This window comes from Gopherus flavomarginatus, chromosome 7 (genome assembly GCF_025201925.1).
Source record: "Gopherus flavomarginatus isolate rGopFla2 chromosome 7, rGopFla2.mat.asm, whole genome shotgun sequence".
Lineage (NCBI taxonomy): Eukaryota > Metazoa > Chordata > Testudines > Testudinidae > Gopherus > Gopherus flavomarginatus.
In genome coordinates this window covers 19,552,219-19,559,734 of record NC_066623.1, presented here as the reverse complement: position 1 = coordinate 19,559,734, position 7,516 = coordinate 19,552,219, and positions in this window count along the sequence as shown.

Below are 7,516 nucleotides of genomic sequence, written 5' to 3'. Positions count from 1 at the left end.
TTGTGCACTGAGAGGTCTGGGAAACATTCTACTTCTCTGAGGCAGAGCAGCACATGCTGCTTGCTCTTGGGCGATGCAGCCCAACAGTACCATTCACTATGGGTTGCACCATGAGTTATTATTATTGATCTGTCTTCTGCCCAGGAGGGTCTTCTGCGGAATAGTCTTTTCCTCACCTCCTACCATCACAGGATCTTACAATCACACAATGTCATGTATAAAGCGATGTATGGGGATGTCAGGGTCTCATGACTTCCTTTAATATCACCAGTGTAGGTGGCACTCCAAATTATTCTCTCAGCGCATAAGACTGTGTTATTGTTTTGGTGCTTTCAATTAAACTACGTTTTTCCAGACAGCAGAGTTTCATGTCATCCTCACTTTTTACGCTCCCCAGGCCCTTCCAATAACAAAACGTCCTGCCTATTGAATGGGGAAAACAGTCAGCTTTGGGAAAAGAATGAAACAGAAATAAGGAGATAGCTGTGTGTGTGTGTCTGTAGGCAGAGGTGTTCTGTGGAATGAAACAGATTGGGATTTCCCCTTAGAATCCCCACACACACACACAAAACCCATATCAGGCTTCACCTGCTCATAATGCTAAAGTTGGATGCCACTTACTATAGACTGTTTAGACCTTCAAGTATGATTATCTTTTGCTTTGTGCATTTTGATGAGCACTGAAATGATTAACAGCTTGACATATAAAGTGCACCATTGGGCTTCAGAGTTAGCATTTCATATCATAAGAACAGGCCACACCTCTCTCAGAGCTATCATTTCAGGCTTCCCATAGATTTGGTCAGGTATCTCTGAATCTGTACACATTGTAAAGATTTTCATAAACATAAGTGCTAGAGACATGACAAACAAAAACAAAACCCCTGAAGTTTACTGTTCAGATTGTAATGCATAAGACAGCTGTGAAAGAAAGGCAGCGCTAGCAACCTGGCTGGCTGAGCTGCCCTAAGCTGGCCCAGTCTGACCTAGCATGTGGGAGGAGGAAATGGGGCATGGTCTGCTGTGCCCGCCAAGGACCCACTACTTTTGTAGCAATGGGACAGACAAAAGAGTGGATGCTGCTTCTCACTACAGCATTCTTATCTTTCCTTCTCTGGACTAGGAAACCATGGCTCTACCTTGAATAGTTTTGTTTGTCTGCATACTGTTCTAGCCACCTTTTAGCAACATCAAATGTATATACACCCCTACCCCGATATAACGCTGTCCTCAGAAGCCAAAAAATCTTACCACGTTATAGGTGAAACCATGTTATATCGAACTTGCTTTCATCTGCCAAAGGGCGCAGCTCCGCCCCCCCAGAGCACTGCTTTACCGCATTATATCTGAATTTGTGTTATATAGGGTCACATTATATAGGGGTAGAGTTGTACCTTTAGATTTTCTTTGGAACCAGGGCAAAGCATACAGTCTAACTTTAAAGAAAACACCAAGTAACATACAGTATCAGACCTGAGTTATCACAAATCTGTCCAAAGCTGGAGTAAAGGGGAGAAAGAAAGATGACTCATTACTGGTTATTGGTTGTTTAACTGGCTATTAAAAAAAAAGATAATTTTGATCAGCTACATTTTTAAAAAAGAAAAGTGGACAAGAACCTAATGAAAAGCCCATTGAAATGAATGGAACTATTTCCACTGATTTGACGAGCTTAATCATCAGTCCTTTAAATATGACTGAGGGGGCTTTCTGATTGAAACAGATAAACATCACTGACAGTGGCAGGAGTCAGGCAAGCATGTGTTGTACAAACCCATCCCATGCAGCTCTGCCAATGGACAGATTTGATCTGTAATGTTCCTTTTAATCTACGAGGCACAGCCCAAGCCAAACTGATATCAGACAGAGGCAAAGGGTGGGTGAATACTGCAAAGAAAAAAAATACTGCAAAGAAAAAAAAATAAAATGGCCCAAATATCCATTTGAAATGTTTAAACATGTTCACTTTAGCTGTATTTGCACAATTTTTTATTTTTCACTTTCCACAAATATTCTGTTGTGTGAGTTTACTGGCAGGAATGGTCATGTAAATAGCAAACTGTTAAGCGGATGTTATGGAATCTTTACAGAAAGCAAATTTTCAAAATAGAAACAGGAGCATTTGGACTCAAAACATGGCTATATACCAGTATCTCCCCAATCAGGGAGCAGAAATAATACCATTTAATCCATGTATCCTGTCAAATGTACCCATCACAGTGTGAATATCCAATACGTGCAATTCACTGCTTATGAACAATCAACATACCAACAATTATTTGTGGAAATTATTTAGTGAAAACTTTTGAATTAGAGCAATGGTGGTAAGCTCTTCCTGGACTATTTCTGGAGAGGGGCAAAAATCATCAAATAAACTAGTCACAATGAACTATTCACCCAACTCAAATATTACTGAATTCTGCTGTAGTTTTCTGGCATGGGTCTTAAGCACCATCTTCAATGAGCTGAGAACCAAGATAAGAAAAGATGCATAAACATGATTCTAGCTTGGTTTCTCCTACATCTTGGCAGGGTTCCCTACCCCAAGAAAGGTGCAAGGAGAGACCATTAATTCACTGAACCCCCAAGGCCCCTGGTCTAATCATTTGCATTTTAAGGGAACAAGACTATCTGTAAATCACAAGGCTGACATAGCCTATCCCAGTATATTAGGACCTTAGTTCAAAACCCTTCACATCAGAGAGCATGTTCCACTTGACTCTTCATTTTAGTTATGTTCTGTTGCTCCTTCAACAAAGACAAACTGAAAATAAAGGAGGCTGCAGAATCCTGACAGCAAAAGTGCTGAGGGAGCATTTTTATAAAATGAATAACAATAAATAATAATAATAATAATAAAAGAAAAAAGCTGCTGCTTAAATCTTGGCCAAGATCTTGCAGGGACTGTCCCAAGCAGCCTTATGCAAATTACAAACCTCTCTCCCATCGGTCACTTGCAAAAGGGTTGTAATAAATACGTTGAAAGTGTGCATGCCACAAGTGCTGTGTATCTTTCTGCTTTGTGAGCAGGGCCGCCCAGAGGATTCCGGGGGCCTGGGGCCATCGGCGGCAGGCGGCTCCGGTGAAGCATCCGCAGGCGTGCCTGCGGGAGATCCACCGGAGCCGCTGGACCAGTGGACCCTCCGCAGCCATGCCTCCGGGAGGCCCACCGGAGCCGTGGGACCGACAAGCGGCAGGGGGCCCCCAGCGCGGCGAACTGTCTAGAGCCGGCCCTGTTCGGGGGGGGGCCTTCTATTCTGGGACCCGCCGCTGAAGTGCAGCCCGCTCTTCGGCGGTAATTCGGTGGGGGCGGGTCTTCGGGGCACTTCGGCGGCGGGTCCCTGAACGGAAGAGCCCCCCCCCGCCGCCGGATTACCGCCGAAGACCGGGTTGCACTTCGGCGGCAGGTCCAGCTTCGGCGGTAATGCGATGGCGGGGGGTCCTTCCACCCCGAAGTGGAAGGACCCCCGCCAGCGAAGACCGGGAGCAGAAGACGCTCCGGGGCCCGGCCCCGCAAGAGTTTTCTGGGGCCCCCGAGCGAGTGAAGGACCCCGCTCCAGGGGCCCCGAAAAAACTCTCGTGGGGGCCCCTGCGGAGCCCGGGGCCTGGGGCAAATTGCCTCTCTTGCCCCCCCCCCCCTTCCCCGGGCGGCCCTGTTTCGAAGTGATTAGATCACTGTCGGCTTCTACCACGTTTAACACTAGAAACAAGGAGAGGAAAGACCCTCAATTTTTATGGTTTAGGACTGTTATTTTCTAACATCTGACACCGATTGTGCTTAGCACCTCTGAAAATGTAGGGGCCTGAAAAGCTTGGTTCAAAAGCTCAGATGTTACAATGACAGGGAGATAAAATAGCTCATTTCTACCTTCAGATAAAAGATAAAGATAAATTAGAATGTGATCTCAGTGGGGCAGGGAGTGTTTTCCTTAGATGTGTGAATGGTGCCCTTAAAATGGAAACTTTGCTGCTGCTTCTAGGCTCTGTCATGATACAAATATAATCATAGTTGTTGAAAAGTTCTCCCAGAGAAACACGTGTATCTTGATTTTTCCAAGACTTGTCCTTTACATGCCTCCTCCATTGGTGAGAGGTTTATGTTTAATTATGAAAAGGGTTTCTTGGGTCTAATCTGTTTCCCGTTCAGTTTCTTTGCTGGGTAAATCCCTTAAATGCGTTGTCATTCCTTATTTATTGATTGCAGGTATTTGGGGTTTAATTGAGCAAGTCGGTCGTGGCCCAGGGCAGGAGTGGCGCTACATGAGCAATTAAATCTGATTAGCCAGAGCCCTTTAAGACCCAGCTGGGTGATTGATAACCGAGACCAGCATTCCTCAATTGACTCGCTACATCAAAAAGGAAAAAGGCTTAGCCGAGAAATGCACGGGTCCAACATGAAAAATAGCAATGCAGTTGGGCAGATTAGACTTGTAAAGGAGCTGAACTAAAGGAGAAAGAGAGAGAACAAACCCGATCAGCCCATAAAACAAACCTCGAGGTGTCTCCTCCTTTAAAAGGGGGGGGGGGGAAGAGCCCTAGCCGTAATTTCCAAGTAAATGACCAAGTAAAGTGAAACTGAACTATACAAAGAACGAGGTTAGGCAAAGTCTGTTTCGCTCTGTCTTTAACACCCATCATCCCCTGGGAACTGAACTCCATCCATAAAGCTGTCGTCTGTTTGTTAGTGCGTTTGTCTGCTCCATCATTAGATCTTTTGCCCGGTAGTTTAAGAAAATAAACTGGCTGAAAGAACAGAAGTGAGCAACCATTTATCAAAGTGATGAATGTGCCAGCTTCCATGTCCCCCTCTTTACGAGAGCCATTGTCAGGCAGGAGAAGTTATTGATTTTCTAGGGGAGTGTGTATTTAGACACAGTTCTTTGGCACCTTTGGCTCCTGGTCAATTTCCTCACCGCTTCCTAGTAGATTTCTGAAAGTTTCGCGTGTCACTAGTGGTTAATAAGGGAAAAGAGCTCGTGCCTTCCTCTGTCCTTACTCATGCCCCCACATTCTCTTCCTCAGCAGTGGCAGCAGGACACCAGATAGAAGTTTTTTGTTTTTTTTTTTTTTAAATGGCAAACATCTGAACAGAGATTTAATTCAGCGACAAGGCTTCGCTCTTTTATAAATTGCTGGTCTGGTTAAAGTAGCTTTAGTGATTTTCATTCCAAAACGAATGAGTTAATGTAACCCTTTCGGAGCCAAGGTTTAAGTCTCAGCCCTATATTTTAAACATCTTGGAGCAGATCCCGAGTTGATGTAAATTGTCCAGGCTATGTGGTAATTTAGACAGATAAACTTCCCTTGTGCCAGATATAATGAATCCTGCCTTGCACGCTGTCTGGTGTTGCCTGCATCCTCTGCTCTAATAAATGGGGACAGGGGGATTTAAGGGAAAAATCAGACTAAAAGAAAAGTGTATGTCACGGATAAGACTTGATCCATCTAGGAAGCGGGATTTAAATCCTATTCTTGTATAAGGAACAATTTACCCTGTTGTTGGGAAGGTTTTTTTCCTTTACAAACTGGAAAAGCATAAATATATAGCAACTGTCCCCACTCACCATTATTTTTCTATATTTTGCAAGTGTGACTCGGCTTCCCCACGCGTGATTCTGATGTTGCACAATGTCTCTTTTTCTTTTGGGCACCTCAGGCCCCAGGAGAAGCGGAGCGAGCACGCCTCTTGTATGTGCTGACTTTACACAAGGATCAAAACAGCATGAAAGCAGAAATCATTGGGGAAGGGAGGAGGGCGTCAGCAGGAGCTGGACTTCTAAAACCCTTCCGCCCCATAGGCTTTAATATTAAAAAACCCCTAGGAGTCTCAGACACTGTATTAATTAGTGCAGCCACCCATGCAAAGTTGAGTTTGGAGCAGCATTCTTTGCCCTGTGTGAAACAGCAACCCTCATAAACAATTGTTAACTTGGCCTATTGCCTCTGGTAAATTACACAGCATTAAAAAATAATGCTTTTCATATTAGGCAGTAATTAAAGGTTGGGACAGCTTTTAAACAAGAGGGGGAGGGGGAATCAAAGAAAATATAAAAATGTTCTTTCAAGAGTTATGGGAGGCTAATAAAGTATGTCTGTTATAGTGCACCACTTCGCCCCCAGCTACAGCCAAACTGGAGCCACTGCAATTGCCTCTCAATAAGATAATGATATTCCTTTCTCTGCTATTAAAAGGCTCCCAGTGCAAACTTAAAATGATTTATTTAATTTAAGAAATTATGAGGTGTAACTTCAAAGCGTAAGCCGTTAGTAATGGAAAACACCAGGTTGTTTAAAATTATAATAATAATTGTTTGGAATACAGTGACATCAAAGTGCTTTCATCACCAAATAAAATATGGCACAGACCCCCAAATCCAGTGGAGTTTATTGAGTAGAGTTTTTTGAGTGTTTTTATTATTTCCTTATCAAGAGACATTATTTTAGCAGCTCCTTTTCTCAGCTTTGATGTTTTGACAGTCTTAAATTAATGTTATTGCCTTTTGGAAGGAGGGGCTGGCAGTGGAAGATTATTCCGACTACTTATTTTTAATTATGACTTTTTTGGTTTTGTTTTCAAACATGATATTTAACACAGCGCCTTGATAGCCCAGTTGAATTGGATTGGCCATTACAAGTCATTAAAAAAAAAAGAAGAAAAAAAAATCTGTTTTCAAGCAAGCCATTACAGGTCTGGGAAAATATTTCTATTTAAAACAAACTTGGAATTGAACTCTGGCATAATCAGCTTAATAAAATGGGCAGCACATATTTTTAAGGAACATGTTTTTTTTTCTTTACGAGTTCTTACTTATTCAACTCAAAACATGGCCATCTTAAAAATACATACAGAACACTTGCCAGAAAGACCTGCCTTTACAGTCAGACTGTCACAGAACGTTTTCGTTTCCTTGAACACTGTTATGAAACATTCATCGAACATATATATTTGAGTCTCTCCTGCCCAAGCAAAGCAGAATTATTCCAATCCCCTTTAAAAATAGTACTATTTTAAAAATATGTTGCAGTTGCAGCTTTATAGACCCGTATTTCCACTAAAACAGCAGGGACAGAATTGCTGAGGTGTTAAAGAGAGTGAAATATAAGGGGTGGAAAGATGTTTATTCCTTTCCCGCAATCAGCTGAGAACTGAAGCACGTTGATAGCCAAATGCCTTATGTAATACGGTGAGAAACACACATCGAGGTCGGGGGCGGTATTTATATTGTGGTGCTGACGTCGAAAGCGAAACATAAATTATATTGTAATCCACCTCTTTTGATTTCCGAATGCAAATAGTGATGTATAGGGCTTTTTGAGAACCTTAGTATATTTCATTTGTAAATGTCACTTCGTTCGACATTTTTTGGTACCCTGATCTATAAATGAAGTGAAAACTCATCATCTGCTCTAGGGATGATGGGAGAAAAAAAACTCACTGGCATTACTTTTTGTAGGGGGGATTTCTGCAAGCAAATTGTAAGCGTTGGGGATGATGGCTATAGTTATCTATATGGGT